This window comes from Equus przewalskii, chromosome 4 (genome assembly GCF_037783145.1).
Source record: "Equus przewalskii isolate Varuska chromosome 4, EquPr2, whole genome shotgun sequence".
NCBI classification, from domain to species: Eukaryota; Metazoa; Chordata; class Mammalia; order Perissodactyla; family Equidae; genus Equus; species Equus przewalskii.
Window position 1 is genome coordinate 57,228,337 of NC_091834.1, and position 18,862 is coordinate 57,247,198.

The window sequence follows — 18,862 nt, forward strand, 5'->3', positions numbered from 1 at the left end:
GCCGTGACCATATTGTCTTAGAAGCACAGAAGGTCTGCGAGGGAGCGGAAGAGATCCCCTGCACCCAGGCCCAGCGCCAGCTTCAGGGAGCCCGGTGCTTCTTCCTCCTCTGCACACCAAACACAGTGACAAACTGTGGATACAGTCCCTGCAGGCCACTGGGGGAAGCATTCTCATGGCGTAAGTCTTCCACACCTTTCTCCACCGCAGTCGAAGTCAGCACCCAGGAGATCTAGCAATATCCAAAAGTAGAGAGAAACTAGACTTCCTAAATGCCCAAACCAAGACGAAACTAAAGTGTGACAATCCTGGTGAACTAAGCAAGTCATGTGAGGATGTGGGCATCGAAAGTATTCCTGCTGTCATCTCCTGGAAGAGGAGAAAGATAACTAATGTCTACTAAGTGCCTCCTACATACCAGACATTTCACATTCTTTACACATAACTGTGTAAAATAGGGAAACCGAGGCACAGAGTGGGCCTCACATCAGGCCTCATACTCCCTGCAGGGCCCTATATGATGGACCCCCTGGCTGCCCTGGGACCCCACTCCCTACCGCTCTTTCCCTTAGTCACCCCATGCCAGCCACACTAGCATGCCTCCAGCATGCCAAGCAAGCACCTTCCTCAGGGCCTTTGCACATGCTAGACCCTCAGCCTGGAATATACAGCCCCAGAAATTCAGCAGCTCACTCTCTTGCTTCATTCAGATCCCTGCTTCACCTCACTGAAAAACTTTTCCCCGGCCTCTGCATCTGTAACAGCACTTCCCTCTAAATCCCTTACTTGCTTTATTTTTCTTCAAAAGCCTTATCTCTACCAGACATCATATTATACACAGATATTTGATGTATCGATTTCTCCCACTCCTAAAAAAAAAATTCCATAAGGCTAGCAAAACTGTCTAGTTTGTCCTGAAATATATCCTCAATGCCTAGAACGGTGGCTGGCACACAGTGAGCGCTCCATAAAGATGTGTTGAATCAATTCCATAAGTTGGGTATTCCAGACACGAAACCTCCTGATTATAAAAGTCCTTCTTGACTCTGCCTTCATGGGAAACGTCCGTGTGACTTGTTCTCAGGGCCTGCTGCTTGAGAAAGCCAGCCCTGCCCGCTCCTCCCAGTCTGTCAACACGCACACGCGCGGCCGCTGTCTGGAAACGCCGTCTGGCGCCTCAGGGTGAGGCTGAGCGAGACCACCTGATCCTGCACGGCACCGCTGCCATTCTGCTCTGATTACCTGTCACAGGGTGGGAAGCCCGGGAGTCCCTCAGAGGGAACTGTCTCCTCTCTGCCCTGGCTCTGGGGTGCAGCTTCTCTCCTCTGAAGCCATGGCACAGATGTTGGGTTAGCAAACTCCCGAGGAAAATGCCAGGAACATTTCAGACGTGGTGGAGGCAGACGCAGCCGTGTCAACCCAGAATGTCACAGACAAAGCCAAGAAAATGAAAAACTGCACAGTTTTAATAACCCAGAAAATTCCAGAAACCAGGTCAAGCCAAAGGTGGCTTTTGAGTGCACATTAAATCAAATTCTCTATGAAGTGCTGTAAGGTCCTCAGAGGGCAAGTGCGCCCACTGTGTTCTATCCGGGGATTCGTACTCATCTCACTGACACTTTCATTTAAAAGCACGAAAAGAGATGTTAAAAAATTGTAATAATAATGACCCTAAAAGAAGCTCAAATTGCAGCTGAATAGTTTGTATGATTTTGGTGGGCCTCAGGGACCTTGAAAGAGCAAGTTTAAAGAACTAGAGGTGTTAAGATCCAGTTGGGAAGAACTTCCTTCTGTGTAAGGGGACTCACCTGAAATCCTTGCCGGCGGATGAAGGTCTTCCTTCTGCCGGGTGGCTCTGTGCATCCATTGTGGGCTGTTGTGAGGACAGAAGAGGATATTCCAGAGAGCTCTCCATGGGCCCTGACAAATGGATCAGTACACGCGGCCGCTAGTTGGAAATATGGACGTGCAGGAGCAGTTGTCCATGCAACCAAAGGAGGGAACAAGGGCTCTGCGGCCCTCATTTCCATCAGAACCAGTTCTGCCCTGCACACTTGATCCTTTCTGTGATTTCTGCCAACAGTGAGAATGCAGGAGGAAACAGGAAGACCTTTCAGGGCCATGGTTATGGATGGGACCAGGAAACACTCTTCCAACATGGGTGTCCAGAACTCCTGCCATGCCATCTTCTTAGATACTAAAAATTAGTTAGTTTAGGAAGACTTGACCAGAAGCAATCAACATCCTATGTTGTAAATAAAGATAAAATGCCTACATGAATGGATAAACAAAACACGTTGTACCCCATACCATGCAATATTATCCAGTCATAAAAAGGAGTGAAGTACTGATACATGCTATAAGGCATGGACGAACCTTGAAAACATTACGCAAGTGGAAGAAGCCAGATACAAAAGACCACATACTCCATTTATAGGAAATGTCCGGAATAGGCAAATCTATAGAGAGAGAATGTAGATTCGTGGTTGCCTGGGGCTGGGGAGCCGGGAGAGTAGAAGCAGAGGGAGGGATAGCTGAGGAAGGAGGGCTTTCTTTGGAGGTGATGAAAATGCTCTAAAATTGACTATGGGGACTGTTGCATGTTATCTGTGAAAAACCATTGAATTGCACATTTTAAATAGGTGAATTACATGATATACAAACTATATCTCAATAAAGCTGTTTTTTTTAATCAAAACAAAAAAGATGGAAGGTCTCATCCACACATGTCATAACCAGCTCACCTTAAAACATATCCTGGAGTACTGTTTTCAGATCGTGGGTTAATCATGAAATCAACCTAATGCATTGTATTGAGCATGTTTGTTTACTTGGTTTGTTTTTTGTTGTTGTTGGTTTGTTTTTTTTAAAGATTTTATTTTTTCCTTTTTCTCCCCAAAGCCCCCCAGTACATAGTTGTATATTCTTCAGTGTGGGTCCTTCTAGTTGTGGCATGTGGGATGCCGCCTCAGCATGGCTTGATGAGCAGTGCCATGTCCGCACCCAGGATTCGAACCAACGAAACACTGGGCCGCCTGCAGAGGAGCACACAAACTTAACCACTCAGCCACAGGGCCAGCCCCCGTATTGAGCATTTTTAAATAATAAAATAAAAACAAAATAGAATATAACACAAAATAGCAGAGTACATTGCACAGAGTAAAGCTAAGGACTGCCTCGTAAAGCTTTTCTTTTCACTTGGTGTGCGTGCACTGGGTCACAATGTGTCCAGAGCCAAAGCTATCATCTGATTTTCCTTGTATTGCCCCCCGAACATTTGCACTGGACATGTGAGTCCATAAAACGGCAGTCCACATTCTGCCATCAATATTAATGACAGATAGAAATGTTTTATTCTCCCAAACAACCATTCTGTCAGTCCGTCTTCCAGCATGCCGGGGCGTCTGCCCTCCTCTGTATGAGATTCATTCTTATTGCTTGGGGTTCCAGGCCATAGAACTAGCAAGCCTTTCTCTCAAATCTGAGGTGCTCCTGGGAAGTCTCTTGTTTCTATTCGTCCTTCCATTTATCAATTTAACAAATATCTTCTGACTACCTGCTGTGTGCCAGGCATGGGATACCTACAATGGTGAGCAAGATGGGCATGGTCATTGCCTTCCCAAAGCCCACCGCCTTATCAGATGTCAGAGTCCAGTCATCAGAAGAGAGAGTCAGTCCCAAGTTCTTTTGAGAACTGCCAATCAACTGCTGCTTGACCTTTGGCGCGCTATTCCCCCTGCCACTCTGAGGTTGGTTTGCCCAGAAGCTGAGTTTTCTGGTCTACTGTGAATCATAGGATTTTAGAGCTGAAAAGACCTTTAAAGAACAGCTCCCCATTTTACTGACAAGGAAACAGGGCCCAAGAGGTGATGTCCTCCCCGCACTGATACTCAACCAGCCCAAAGCACACCGTCCAGCATCCCCACAGCTTCATAAGGAAGCTGACTAGGGCCTATTCTTTATGAAGAATTGCAAGACCTTCAAAGGAAGTGCCTTACATCCTGAACTTTTCAGAGAAATGGTAGTGCAAAATGTTCAAGCTGCCGCTGATGTGAAAAGAACCAAAGCCATATTTGGATCTTGCAGAAGGGTTTTTGACAATACGAAGGCACAGGAATGAGAACAGCAGGAGGCCCAGTTACCAGGAACACTCCCCTGAAGCTTCCTGTATGCCTCCTAATAAATCTCCTTTTTCCTTTTTGAAGTTTAAGTGCTCCCTTACTGAGTGGCCTTCTGAGAACCAGGACCCGCTTCAGAAAAAATAGCCGTGTTCCGTGCCTGGGCACTCAGCATTGTTTGTTTGTTTGATTGGTTGGTAGGTTGGATGGATAGATGGGTGATTTTTCTCTCCCTTTCGCCTCTTAAACATCCAGCCCGCACGCTAGGAGCTCTCGGTTTTAGCTTCCCCAAATCCCCAGCAGTTTCCCTAAAAGTCTGTCCCATTAAACATGAAATCCAGAGAACACACACCAAGCTACTTTTTCTCTCCCCTAATAAATCAGGTAAATTACCTCCTTTGTTTTTAAGACCAAGTTCACTTTTAACATTCTTAGTTAAGGTATTATTTATGTTGTGATTTAATCGAGATTTAATCCACTTTTCAGCACGCAATCGTATCACAATATCCCTGGATTTTTCACCATATTATTAAAGTTGAGGAGAAAGGCAGCTTTCCTCAGACACGACGCTGATCGTGTCCAGATTGCGTGTGTCTCTCTGGCATTTTAACCCACCTGAGTTTACACGGCCTGCTAAAATAAATAACGGTTTGGTTTGGTCTGCAAAGAATTGGACTGTGTTAATATATGCAGAGAAAGATCTATGTTTATCTCCACTTTCTAGAAAGATAAGAGACTTCTACAAATATGTTTATACACAGCAGAAATCATGTGAATCTCCTGGTAAATGTTTGTCTTCATACTCCTGGGGTATGTTGTACACCAGATGGTTTGGTCAAAACAAAATCATACACACACACACACACGTTTGAGCACTGTGCCTCCCCATTTTTAAAAAATTTTCTTCTCCTCTCATGCATGAGAAAGAATGTAGAAATACTTAGAATAATGACCAGTATGTTCTGTGTTTACTGCTGCTTTCCCTCACTAGAGATTAACTCATAAAACTTTACTCCAAATTAAACAAACTCAGGCTCTCCTTGCAGCCAGTCAAAAGCTACCACTTAGACCGAAGGAAATCTTGACTTCCATCTCTGAGAGCTTAAATGGCCACCCCTATGAAAAGATACAGGGTCTCTCTTTTCCTCTGCATGTTCTGTCAATGCTTGGTGGTGCCAAAATTCTCCTCTGGACTCTGACACCCACAGCACTTCATCTGGAATTAGAATACAAGTAACAAGGATCACAGACAGACTATATTCTAAACATTAACATCTCTCCTGCTGCTTTTAAAAAGTAATCTGATTGCTCCAATTCTAGTTATTTAGAGAATTCGGATATCAAGGAGTTTACCAATGGGTGAGCAAGAAAGCACCTCTGACTGTGGCAGAGAACTTGCAAAGAAAACAGTGTCCAGCACAGATTTAGGAACTCTCTCGTTGTCCTGTCTTTTCAACCATGACTCCTCTGGGGGTAGTTAGATGTTGTCTTGGAAGAATCCAAATGATAGAATGAGTAGAAGACCATCTAGATCTGTGCCTTGAGCATAGTAAATTCTCAATGGATACGAATTCATTTGGAATCCCAGACTCGAGACTGTAATCTAACAATCTACGTAAAAGACCTTGAGAAGGGAAACAAAAAGTCTCAAGGTCATGTCATTCCAGCCTTGACCTCGGCGGTCTATTTGCCTTCCTCTCCACAGCACTTGGGTTTCACAACCTCCAGTCCCTGAGACAACATTTTTACCTGGAAGAAGCTTAGAGAGGATTTTAATTTTAGAAGGGCATTTATAAAGATCATTTGATGCAAGTCCCTGCTTCCTACTCCTAAAGGTCTGCTTCTTTTCAAACATGCCCGCCTGGAGCCGTGGGTGTGTTTTTGTGTGGTCCAGTTCCCGTTTTATGGATTGTTCCTGTACTCTGGAATCCCTGGAATACTTCAATTACGAAAATTACCATGTGCTGGATCCTTTCGGGTTGACAAGACGGCTTTCCTTTCTCTCTAAGCCGGGTTGTGTTTGTTTACACAGGAAATGTACTCTTTCTGAACATCCAGACTGTTTCAACATCCACTTAGATGGCCCCGTTTAAAATAGAAGGTTAAAAAAATTAAGAAGGGAGACAAGAGAAGGATTAAAAAAAATACATTTTAGATTCTAACCAAGAATTTGGTTCAGAACAAACTTGAAAAATCAGGGGATGTTTTTCTTTTCATCGTTGAGACAAAGCTTTGCTTGTTCTCACAGGGCAATGAGGACTACCCCAGTTTGGATCAGCGGTCACGTTGTGCAAAGCGATTTTCCTGTTTAAACTGCACATTCTTAAATGTTATCTTTTCAAAGGAAAATTAGATAACCCTATGTCCCCAGACCATATCGTATTTGTTTGAATAGGAAATGCTAATATTTTTCTACATGTTTTGTATCGGTATCAGTGGTAACTCAGTTTGGTGGTTAAGACAGGCCCCTTTGAGCTCTGGGAAACTCATTGGCTGGCTTCCAGGAGCCAGAAAGTTCATGGTAATTTTGAATAATGATCTCCATAGCTATGTGAATTATTTGTATTATTTAGCAAGAGGGAAGGAAAATTAGATTTACTTTTTCTATATCTAATTAATTTATCTTTAAATGTGTCACATCATGAGGGCTTTTCTTCTTAATTTCTCTTCTTTTCCTCCACTCCCATGTTACTTCTGCCTTCCACCCAGCCCACTGCAAAACGAACTTTCCAAACTTCCCTCAACCTCTATTTAAAGACTCGTGTTTAATTAATCATTATCCCCACGGATCTCTGCCTGGTTCATCTGTTTCTACAACTCATTGGTCTAAGCTGCTGCCTGTCACATCGTAGTCCCACCCTTTCCCATGAGTCCCCAGTTGTGTTCAGGCCTCTATATCTGACATCCCAGAAAACAGAAATAGTGGCAGAAGAACGTTTCTAAAACAATAGTTCTCCATGGGAACAAGCTCTCTACTAGGGCACAACCACCATGCCCTGCATAGCCTGCACTGCCGTTGTTAGTGCCCTCGTGTCAGTTCTAACTCCTAGACACTCTGTGTAGAGCAGAGCGGAGCTCTTCCCCATCTTTTTGTGTCATCCTCGCCCCATCTGGCACTATCTCAGACAATGCTCCGCTGCTATTCACAGGGTTTTCATGGCCAATTTTTTTGGAGGGGAGTGACCAAGTCCTTCTTCCTAGTTTGTCTTAGTCTGAGAGCTCTACATCACAGCCACACATAGCCACCACAGTATGACCACTGCAACACTGGTGCTGTGTCATTTCCCTGACTGGGAAATGAATGCTGGCTGCAGTGGTGACAGCATTGAATCTTGACCACTAGACCGCCAGGGCCAACCACTAGCCAGCATTGGCCCATACAACATTTTCAAGTGTAAAGCTTGTCATTAGCACTCCAAACTCCATTTTTCAGTGCCTTCTCTTCAAACACACATGTTAAGATAACCAATGCCATCTTGCTTCCCCCTATGAAAACCAACTCCTAGAAAATCCAGCATCAGGCATTCATATCTTAATGCAAACTTAAGCTGGTGTGTTCTGTCTCCCAGGGAAACTTATATCCTGAACCTCACATGTAACTAAAGAATGAAGATCTGGCCCTCTTAATCATGCTTCAGCCATCGGTGCTCAGACAGCAGGGGTATATCTTGGGCAATAATACACATGCATTGTCACCAAAACACACCATATAAGTGGTTTGTTGCTCCACTGAAGCAAGTAAGGACTCTCCCAGAAACCTTACCTGTCTGCTTAAACCCAAAGCTTCAAACCTGAGAACCTTCCACGCCAAATGGTAACTCTCCTCTCCTGCTGCTCATTACTCAGAACCAATATCCTTAACTGTACACAGGCAAATACAGATGAGAAGCATTATGTGCAATATCAACTAAAGTACAAAACAGCAGTGCGCAGAAGCAGGCCAACCGCGCAGTCAAGGAAGCCCAAGTTTCAGGGCTCTTCATTGCACCAGCCCCTCCAAGGCCCAGGGAGGGGACCCAGCCATTTTATAGTCATGATTTTATATTCTTTTTAAAGAGGTCCTCCAAACTGTATAAGCTGTAAGCCCCACCAAACCTAGATCCATTCTGTCGTGGACTGAATTGTATTCCCCCAAAGTTCATATGTTGAAGCCCCAAACCCCAATGTGACTGTATTTGGACACAAGGCCTTTAAAGAGGTAATTCACGTTAAATGAGGTCCTCGAGGGGGGCCCCAATCCAGTATGATTGGTGTCCTGATAAGAAAAGGAAGAGACACCAGGGATGCATGCACACAGAGACAAGGCCGTGTGAGGACACCGCGAGAAGGCCGTCTGTGAGTCAAAGAGAGATGCCTCAGGAGAAAGCGAACCTGTCAACACCTGCATCTTGGACTTTCAGCAGCTAGAACTGTGAGAAGATAAATTCCTGCTGTTTAAGCCCCCTACTCTGGTATTCTGATACGGCGGCCCTGGAAGACTAATAAACACCCCTAGAAATTAGGAAGCATTTTTTAACTTTTCACTGGCAAATTTTGTCAATGATAACATTCAGGGCTAACTGAAGTACAGTAAAACAGGTCACCTCATACATAATCAAACAGACATTGCTGACAGCACATGATTCCGCACAACTTTTTGGAAAGCAACTTTGAAATAAGTATTAAGAGACGTAAAAATGTTCATTCTCATTGCCTCGGTAATTCCTCTTCTGGGAATCTATCTTAACCAAAAACTCAAAATATTTTTTTAAATATACACACAAGGAAGCTCATTAAAGTATTATTTATAATACTTGTCCATGACTAGAAGCTCCCCCTTCCCATGCATCACAAGTTGTGTGGCCCTTGGATTTCTGAGAGAATCTGCCAGAGACTTTTGAAGTTTCCCAAATTTGACAATACATCTATATATGAAATTGTGTTAGTTAATGTGCAAACAATCATTTTTTCCCATTCCAGTAAACATATCCCTTTGTGATGTGATATCGCTTCTTTACCTGTCCAGAGGTAAAGTCTGTTTATCCATCCTTTGATCTGGGCTTGGCCATATGGCTTACTTTGACTTATGGAACATTAGCAAATATGATGCAAGCACATTGAAAAATGATTGAGAAATGCTTGTATGTGACTTTTGCTTTATCTTTCTGCACTTGGAACCACAAGACCACTGTGAGCTCAAGCTAGCCTGCTGGAGAGGTCATGTGCTGAAAAACCAAGGCACTCTGGCCAACAGCCTGCCAACCCAGATATGTGATTCGTCCATGCTAGGCCATCCAGCCCCAGCCAAGTCATCCTAGGCCAGAATTCTCCCAGCCAGCTCAGCCAACCATAGAATCACGAGCTAAATAATAAACGTTTGTTGTTTTAAGCTTCTAAGTTTTTGGTGGGTTGTTATGCATCAAAAACTAACTAGTACAATAATTTCCTCCATAAAATACATATGGGACAAACAGAGAATAGACAAACTATGTTAATATCCTATATAATAAACTATAATAATAACCGATATTCGGCAATCGGTTCATGGACTGGCTGGCTAGCTCCTGGAGTCCAATATTATGAGTCAAATTTCTCCAAGTGCTTCAATGAAATGACTAATTATCACATGCCCTGGGCCTTTGGAATTGCTTGAGAGCAGCTGAAATCTTGAACGATAAATCTGCAGATGCCCATGGTCTAGTTTCCATAAAATTGGAAGGGCGGTGAATACTCTATGTTACACACTTTCCCTCAATTAAACCACTTAACATTATAGCTACGAAGACAATACAGAAACACTGGGAATGTTTGAATGCAACATTAAATGGAAAGAATAAGATACAAATTTGTCCTTCAATTATCATTACAAATATGTTAAGAAAAATAGATAAGTAGTTACGCTGAGGAAAAAAACTATAAAGAATTATACCAAAGGATGTTAGTAACTGCTTTAGAGTGTTGGATTATGAGTAAATTTTTTCTTCTCTATCTTCTCTGTGAGATAATTATATTACCCTGATAATTCAAAAAAATTAATATGTAATCTTTTTTAAAAATTGAAGCCTGGTTAAGGGTAGAACCCATCTGTTTGCTTTATAATTTTTAAACTTGCTAGCCTACAAACTGTCTCTGCTAGTTTAAAACTATAATATCCCAGAAGATGAAAGTGACTATAGTTTTCTGATTTATTTAGATCTTACTAATATTGCACTAGAGTTTTGCATAAATCTGTTTAAATCCAATTTAAACCACCATTTGAGACCAAGGCAAGCCTAACCTCACTAAATTATAAATTGTTGAAATCTCCTGGTTGAGACCCAGATCTAAGCTGAGTGCGGAAACAAAAATCATGTTGCCTCCCTTTTAGACCATAACTGCCCTGAAAAATGACTCCAGACCAGTTATCCAGCTGGGAATGAGCAGACCTTAGTTATTCTCCAGAGAGGATATATGCCTGAAGGTTTTGCTACCTAGTATATATTTATACCCCCAGCCAGGGAAGCATTGTGAAAGAAAGAGAATAAAATCAGACTCTTTAAGTGTTTTTCTCCACTCCCCCTGCCCTCAGACAATCTCTATAAAAAGCAATTCCTCTGATTTTTGGCCTCTGCAAGTTTCTGTTTTTGAGCCAGTCTTCCCTCATCTCACATCCAATCATTGCACAATGTGTCCAAATGAGTGAAAACAAGGATTTCATCTCCAAGAAATTTCCTTGTGGAACTTAAATGGAAAGGACGCTGGTCAGTTTGTACTTCCACCTCCCCCAAACTATCACCATGGATTTCCCACCTCAGTCAGCTTAACAAATTCTTGATAGAACCGTGTCAGTCTCCATGAATACACGTAGTTCCAACATACAAATTCAATCACATTATGAAATGTAACATGTCAAATGGCAAAACCATAACACAGAAAGTTTATGTAATTAGAATATTAAACAACTGTCACTCGGTTGTAATTCTTTCAATCCCACATCGGCAAATGGCCCCATTAATATAGAAGGAGCAGGATTCAGTTGGCTTTCTTGCTTTGTCCGCCTGCGGCACCCCCTCAGCCACCCATGGGGTGGTTCTAAGAGCTGAACTTGATTCCAGGAAAAGATCTGCCCTAAGGGAAAAAGAGAGAGAGAAACTAAGCCTATAAAATTTCAAGCCAGAACTTTAACCATTTGCCTGCTGCCAATGGCGCTTTTTTATTTGCCAGACACTGTACGTCCACCCAACTGCGAGTTAGGACTTTAAGACTGCAAAGCTGGACTAGAACCTTCCGGAAAATGCTTGGCTTGCACACCAATATTCATAGCAGCATTATTCCCAATAGACAAAAAGTGGAAACAGCCCGTCTGTCAACAGGTGAACGGATAAACAAAATGTGGTATATAAGTACAATGAGTGATATTCAGCCATAAAAATGAATGAAATTCTGATACATGTGACAACGTGGATGAACCTTAACAACATTATGCTAAGAGAAATAAGCAGACAGAAAACGACAAATATTGTATGATTCCACTTATATGCAGTACCTAGAATAGGCAAATTCATAGAGACGGAAGGTAGACCAGAGGTTACCAGAGGCTGAGGGGGGCAGGGAACGGGGAGTTTTTGTTTAATGAGTACAGAGATTTTGTTTGGGATGATGGAAAATTCTGGAAGTGGATAGTGGTGATGGTTGCACAACAATATGAATGTAATGTGACTGAATTCTACACTTAAAAATTATTAAAATAAGGGGCCAGCCCCATGGCCAAGAGATTATGTTCACCCACTCCGCTTGGGTGACCCATGGTTTCGCAGGTTCAGATCTTGGGCGAAGACGTGGCGCCGCTCATCAGGCCACGCTGGGGTGGCATCCCACATGCCACAACTAGAAGGACTTACAACTAGAAGATGCAACTACGTACTGGGAGGCTATGGGGAGAAGAAGAAAAAAAAGAAGAAAAAAAGAACATTGGCAACAGATGTTAGCTCAGCTGCCAGTCTTTAAAAAAACAATTATTAAAATGACAAATTTTATGTTATAAATATTTTACCACAATAAAAACATTCGAAAAAAAGCCTTGAAAGATCACGTATTTGGGATAAAAAGAAAATGAATGCAACTTAAACAGTGCTGTGTGGCACATTTCCATCCTTCTGCAACACTTTTCTTCTCTTTTTAGTCTTCATTAGCGGAATTTCTTCAAGACCTCATGTAGTATCTCATTTTGCAGGTGAGAAGACTGATGAACAATAAACTGCCCAAGTTAACCCCCAAGCTGGGGACTCGAATGAGGACTCTCTTGTTTCCATCTTGTCTTTTAGCCCAACAACCTGTATCTCATAACTTCACGGTTACGAGACACTTACCTTATGCTGTAAAGAATATGTGTTCCTAATTTAAGTTTTATTTCTCTGCTTTCCATAAAGCCCACAGAATGAAGATACTCTGTCATGCACATATCACATGTGTGCAAGTTTTCATCATTAAAAGCAATTTATCATTCACGTATCTGATACCAAGCTGGGTGCTACAGTTGGTGAGTTAAACAGTTCAGCTCTGACTGATGTTGGAATCTGAGACAGACAATACTCATACCGAAAAACACATAAAACAACCAGATGGAGACTCTTGATTTTGTTATTTGAAGAAATACATGGCAAATGATCATTCCTTAGCAACAGATTATTTGAGGAAAAAAAAGAAAGGACAGTTGGGGAGTGGGTGGTTCCTAACAAGATTACAGATGATCCACAAGAATCAGAAAGCATGAGAACTTAAGGATTTTTTCCAAATCTGTTTTTTACAGCCCTTTAAAGCTGAAGAAGTGTTAGCTAATAAAGAGGCATTGGACTTGCTGACATGGGAAGGTTTTAATGTCCGGTTCTCACTCACTGAAACATGAGTTTTAGAACTGTATAGACTCCATTTACCCAGACTTTCAAAGGAATGTCTTTTCTGAGGTCAGTTCTAACACCTTGAGATGGATCAGAGCAGCATTCCCCAGGTGTTGTCTGGGAAATATGAGTCCTAAAAGCTGTCCCTCAAGGAAAGGATTCTGTGGTCAATTAATTTGGGAAATTCTGCTAAAGTGTCCCACTTGAAGATTTACTGTGCACTTGGGCATTTTCGCATCTCCCTTTCTCCCTTCCCTGTAAGCATACAATCCTCTCCTCACCTTTGCTGTGCTTGCATGTGGGAGGAGTATACTTCTTGACCCCACTGGGATGCTTGGCTGTGTGACTTGCCTTTGCCAATGGAATCTGAACAAATATTATGTCTACCACGTCTAAGCATAAGCTTTAAATGTGTTTGAATAGTTTGGGTCAACCTATTTGTTCCTGCCCTCTGCCATGAGAAGAGTGTGTCCCAAATAGGGGCTGCTCCTGCAACCTAGGTCTTAGAGTGAAAGCAAATGTGGAATCCAGCAAAGCCAAGTCAAGCCAGAGCTGATCTGCAGATCTGGAAGGAAGAAGTGATGTGAGAAGAAGATTTCAGGTCTGAAGGATGATGACAGCCACCTAAATCTGAATCTTCACATTCTTCCCTCTCCCCCCAAAAAATCAATGAAGAACACAAATAAAACCACACATGACTAGTAGAGAATGCCACTAACTCCAAATGATCTGTAAGTAGAGAAATCAGCACCAAATTCCCACAGAGTGGCACCATCATTGCAAGCCTATGACTACAGAAAGCAAGAAAGGGGAAGCTTAAGACACTCTGAAGAAAATAAAAACAGGAGAAGGAAGAAAATATACAAAATACAGACAAAAAGGAAAGTTCTAGAAAGAGCAATTCCAATACTAACTGCCAGAACATTCAACAGTGGTTCAGGGAACCTGCTGCTGGCAAGGGACTTGAAAGTGAGCAGGACAGAGTTGGCAGCCTTGAAGAATTATTGTTTATGGGGAAGAATCAGAAAAGTAAATAAGGAGTGGCATCCCTTGGAGATGAAGGACAAAACAGAAGTAAGAAAGGGGAAATAAGAAACCAGCAAAAACAAAAAGAAATAAGACATCTCTGCCACTTCCAGCCCACCCTTCCACCATGATCACCAACATTCTCCACTAAAGAAACTGAACTTTATCATAGTGACATAAAATGGTGCTTTTGATACAGAAAACCTGTCTACAAAATGCCTAGCAATAGAAAACAAATCCAACCAACTGCATATGATACTACAGAAGAAGGAAACAAAAACATCAAACGTATTTCAGTTAATCAAATCTCCCCCCCAAAAATCCAACCACAAAGTAGAAGACCTCTGTAAGACAATACTACAAATTGATTTGAGTATTTTCAAATAAACCTATAAATTCATATATTCAAAAACCAAAAATAAAAATGGACAAAAAGCAGGAAGAAATATAATGAAAATTTATTTTACTAAGGAAAGAAATAAAAAGAAAAGACATAGCCATCTCAGAAACTACAGCATGCCCCAGGGAGAGCAGATTTAAATGAAAAGTAAATAAGTGGCGTTGTAGAAAGGCAGAGAAAGAACCAAGAGAATAAAAATAAGGAAAGGAAAGAAGGGTATGAGGAAAAGAAATGAAGGAGAAATGAGGAAGAGGAATAGAAGACAAAGAAGGTCTCATATGAGAATAATTAGACGATCTGCTAAAAAGAAAAACAAAATAATGGAACAGGGCTAATGTTCAAAACTATAACTCATGACAACTTACTAGAAATACGGGACAATAAAAAAGAAAATCTGGGGGCTGGCCCTGTGGCGTAGTGGTTAAGTTCGGTGCGCTCCACTTCAGTGGCCTGGGTTCATGGGTTTGGATCCCAGGTATGGATCTACACCACTCATCAGCCACACTGTGGCAGTGACCCATATATAAAGTAGAGGAAGACTGGCTCAGATGTTAGCTCAGGGCTAATCTTCCTCAGGAAAAAAAAAAAAGAAAGAAAGAAAGAAAGAACAAAAAGAAAATCTACTTATTTAAAGAACTTGTGTGCCTGGGGAAACTGATCCAGAACAATCGACTCCTGATACAACTCCTAGTAAAACTATTAGATCTTAAAGACAATGACTTTAACAACAAGGAAAACACTCAAGTCCTCCAGAAAAAAATACGAAATTGCTTATAAAAGTAAGAAAATTATACTGGCATTAGACTTGTAAGAGCAACATACAAAGCAAGGCAATAGTGAAGCAGCATTTACATGAAGCTCAAGGAGAGAAAGCGTAAGCCAAGGATTCTATATGCAGCTACACTGCCTGCACGTGTCAAGGATCTAGAAAAACTGTTTTGACAAACAAGAATCCGGACTACTGTACACGGCTGCTGTTCCTGAGGAACCTACCAGAGGGTGAGAGTCATCTAACCAAGAGATCACTGGGGAAACTTTGGCAAAAGGACTGATGGCAAGCACTTGATAATTCTAGAACCAGCTTTAAAACAAGGGTGAGAATTAAGTATGTAAATATTACAGTTCTGACATAGTTGAAAGAATGCAATTTTTAAATATGCGAGGAAAATTGAGAGAGAAAGGAGAAATTAGGGAAAAAAGGTCTGTTACATGGGTGGTAAGTAGAAGTCACAGATACCATTTGAAACTGATGTAACAGAGAGTAACGCGTTAAGGAGGAAAAAAGAGGAAGTAAGGACTTTACAAAAGGCTATAAGAGTAACCACTAGAACAAAAATACATTCCTCCCTAAACACCAAAATAAGTTTTTAAATATAGCAAAGAAAACACACCAAGGAGAGAAAGAAATGCAGTAAATTCAACATAACATACGTAGGAATTATAACAAAATAATATGACAGAGTCAAAACTAAAAACATACCAATCATATCAATCATATCAATAAATGTGAATGAGATTGATTTACCTATTAAAGAAAAAGGTTTTCAGATTTGTTCATAAAGCAGAACTGCACTCCTATATGAGGATGTGATACTCATATCAAAGCAGAATTTAGGCCCCTAAAAAGCCATTAAAGTCATTTATAAAACCAAAAGCCACATTCAACAAGGATGAAATAAACTAAAACAATACCAAAAAAATACATACACTCAACTATATCACAAACAAATACTATTATACACCGAAATAGGAGGAGGATAAAAAGAATTAATGCAAGTAACTTAGGAACTGATAATATTTACTATAAAACCTCAACTAGGGGGAAGAGGACTGCAAACAAACCTTAGCAGGATTGCCCGGCACAGAGGTCTGAGGGTAGCAGTTGTGAATGGGTTTTATGTGTGTCAGAATTGGTCACGTGAGTAAATGAGTTGATGTTGAAAGTCAGGGTTCTAACTGTAAAGAAAAGAAATACAAAAATGGAATGGGGGAAGCAAGGAAGAACCTTATGGGGCTGGATTGGAATCGGAAGTAACAGTATAAACTCATGATATCAGTAATAATTTTTAAATCTTTTTAAATTCCAAAAGCAATTGCACTCCATAGCTGTGAGCACACCTGGCACCCTGTCTTCGTTTCTAAATATCATTCTCAACTAAAAGAAACCCGAAACAGCTGATTCCAGGGCTGGGGCAGGGAAGGTAAAGATGAGTCTGGAATATTTTGTTGTGCCAATAAGGAAGTGCTCACAAAAGTGATAGAGATGAGTCAGAAGAACAGAGGGGGCAACTTGAAAGGGTTCCCACTGGGACAACTTGAGCATCAAAACAAAATGGCTTATAATCCATTTAATAAATAGGAATCTATGAGTAATGGATAAAAAGAGAGAAAAGGAGAAGGGAAGGGCCTTCCATAAAGTAGAATGCACATTAATAAATGCAAAAGGAGTGGCGTGCACTCTGGATTGAAGCCTCCACTCACACCCTTTGTCCAGGCAACCTTGTCCCCATCACAATCCACACTCCTACATGTGCTGTCCTTGCGGAGCAGAAAGAAGGACCCTCATTGGCCAGAAGTGTCTAAAAGATAGACTTCTCAACAGAAGTCGTTACAGTCAGAGGAGTTGAGAAAAATAAACAAACATAGAAAGGGGGGAAGAAAGAGAAGTGTAGCAGCCAGAGATCACAGAATACAAGTGATGATAAGACCCAGTACAGGGACATTGAATCTCAGTCCTGCTGACAATGAAGAAGAGAGCTGATAAAGAAACAAAAGACCACTCTGCATTTCAGAGCCCCGAAGCCAGAGAGCAAGAATAAGAATTATGTACCATGAACTATAAAACTCTCCCTCTTTAATCATCACAGGCATCAATCATCAATCACAGAGCTCTTTCCAACGGCTCCTGGATGCATCCTCAGAATCTTTCTTGACACAACAGCCTAATGGCTTTTCATCCAAGGCAAAGCACATCTTCTCTCCGTGTGTGAGAGTTTTATGAGGTTGGGGGTAGAAAGTGAAAGAAGGGGAGCCTCCAGTGCTGGGTCTCAATTCAGTGCCATGTTGGTGACAGACCTAAATCGGGGACTTTCATACTAAGAGTACATTTTAGAGAGCTTTCAACCCAAACAACTACTAACATTTTAACATTTATAGCAATCTGGCACTTTAAAAGTTAATTCCCTCCCAGCTATAAACAAGAAATCTTTCTCTAAGCAGTCCAGAAAGTTTGGATTTAACTATGGTATATGCCAGAACGAGGATGCCTAACTTTTACTAAATTTGCCTGTGGCACTGGAAATTGTTATAGTCATCAAAACCAAACGCCAATCAAAAGCTTGTGTTCAGCTTTTACACCTCCTTTTACATTAAGAAATCAGCAGTTTAGCCTGTGAGGGCCAAGGGATATAAGATTCCATCAGTTTTCCCATGTTCCCTAAAATTCAAGAGGCACTATTATCTCAGGGAAATAGAATCAGAATAATGCAAAAGAGTGTTCAAGTTTTCATAACAAGGCTAGACTCTACCCTCATTTCTCCCAGGCCAAGCTTTCTAGGCCTCAAAGTCCACATTTAATTGCGCGGCTTCTCTAACATTAAAGAACTTCCTACCGAAAGCTCAGTTTGGTGACTTACTATGAAAATCGTCATCAGGCCTCATACACGAGAGCAGGAGTCGGCAAACTTTCTCTGTAAAGCATAGAAAGGAAATATTCTTGGCTTTGCAGTTGATCCCCTCTCTGTCGCAACTACGTGCTCTGCTCTTGCAGAGCAAAAGCAGCAGTCAACAAGCGTAAACAAGCGAGCGTGGATGTGTTCCAGTAAAACTTTATTTACAACAGGCCTTAGGCTGGATGTGACCCAAGGCCACAGTTTGCTGAGCCCTCAGGACAGTTTGCTGAGCTCTGAGTCCGAAAGAATTGCAAAGCAGTTTTCCGGATGAAGGATGTCGACTTCCACCCCCATCCCTGGTATGAGACCTTCCCTTCCGGTGGCTCCTAACACACCCCTGTTTTAATATTCAAGGGGAGGCTCATGTCTTATTAGATACCCACTGCCTCCTGATTTCTTGTCTATGAAAAGTTACCGGGACCCACTGAGAGTTAGTTTACCAGCAACCTCTCAGCACAAGCAGAACCTGGAGGCTGCACTGCAACGGCTCCTCGCGCACAACTGAAATGTTATCACTAGTGATGCATTTTTGCATCCTGAGCTTGAGTTTGGTGGAAAAGTTCATATTTGCCCTTTCATTCCCCTCTCTGCATTATGATGGCTTCAGGTCTTTAGCATCAGCCATATTTAAATTGTCAAGAGATGTCAACAAGTTGTGAGAGACAGCCTCACACTGGCAGCAATTACTAGCGGGCTATGATCAATGGGGGTCTTTTGTTAGCATTGCGGGTTCACCATTGACTCAGGAAGTAAGTGTCCCTGTGGTTTAGGCGAAAGCTGAAATGGACAAGC

General features: G+C 41.8%; 1 long non-coding RNA gene across 1 annotated transcript in view; it reads right to left on the reverse strand.

The window, feature by feature from the left end:
• Window positions 1-18,184, reverse strand: part of LOC139082837 (uncharacterized) — a 48,302-nt gene extending 30,118 nt beyond the window's left edge. Inside the window, exon 1 of the long non-coding RNA XR_011539131.1 lies at window positions 18,035-18,184. This is a non-coding gene — a long non-coding RNA (uncharacterized lncRNA). The remainder of the gene's footprint in view (window positions 1-18,034) is intronic.
• Between the last annotated feature and the right edge of the window lie 678 nt (window positions 18,185-18,862).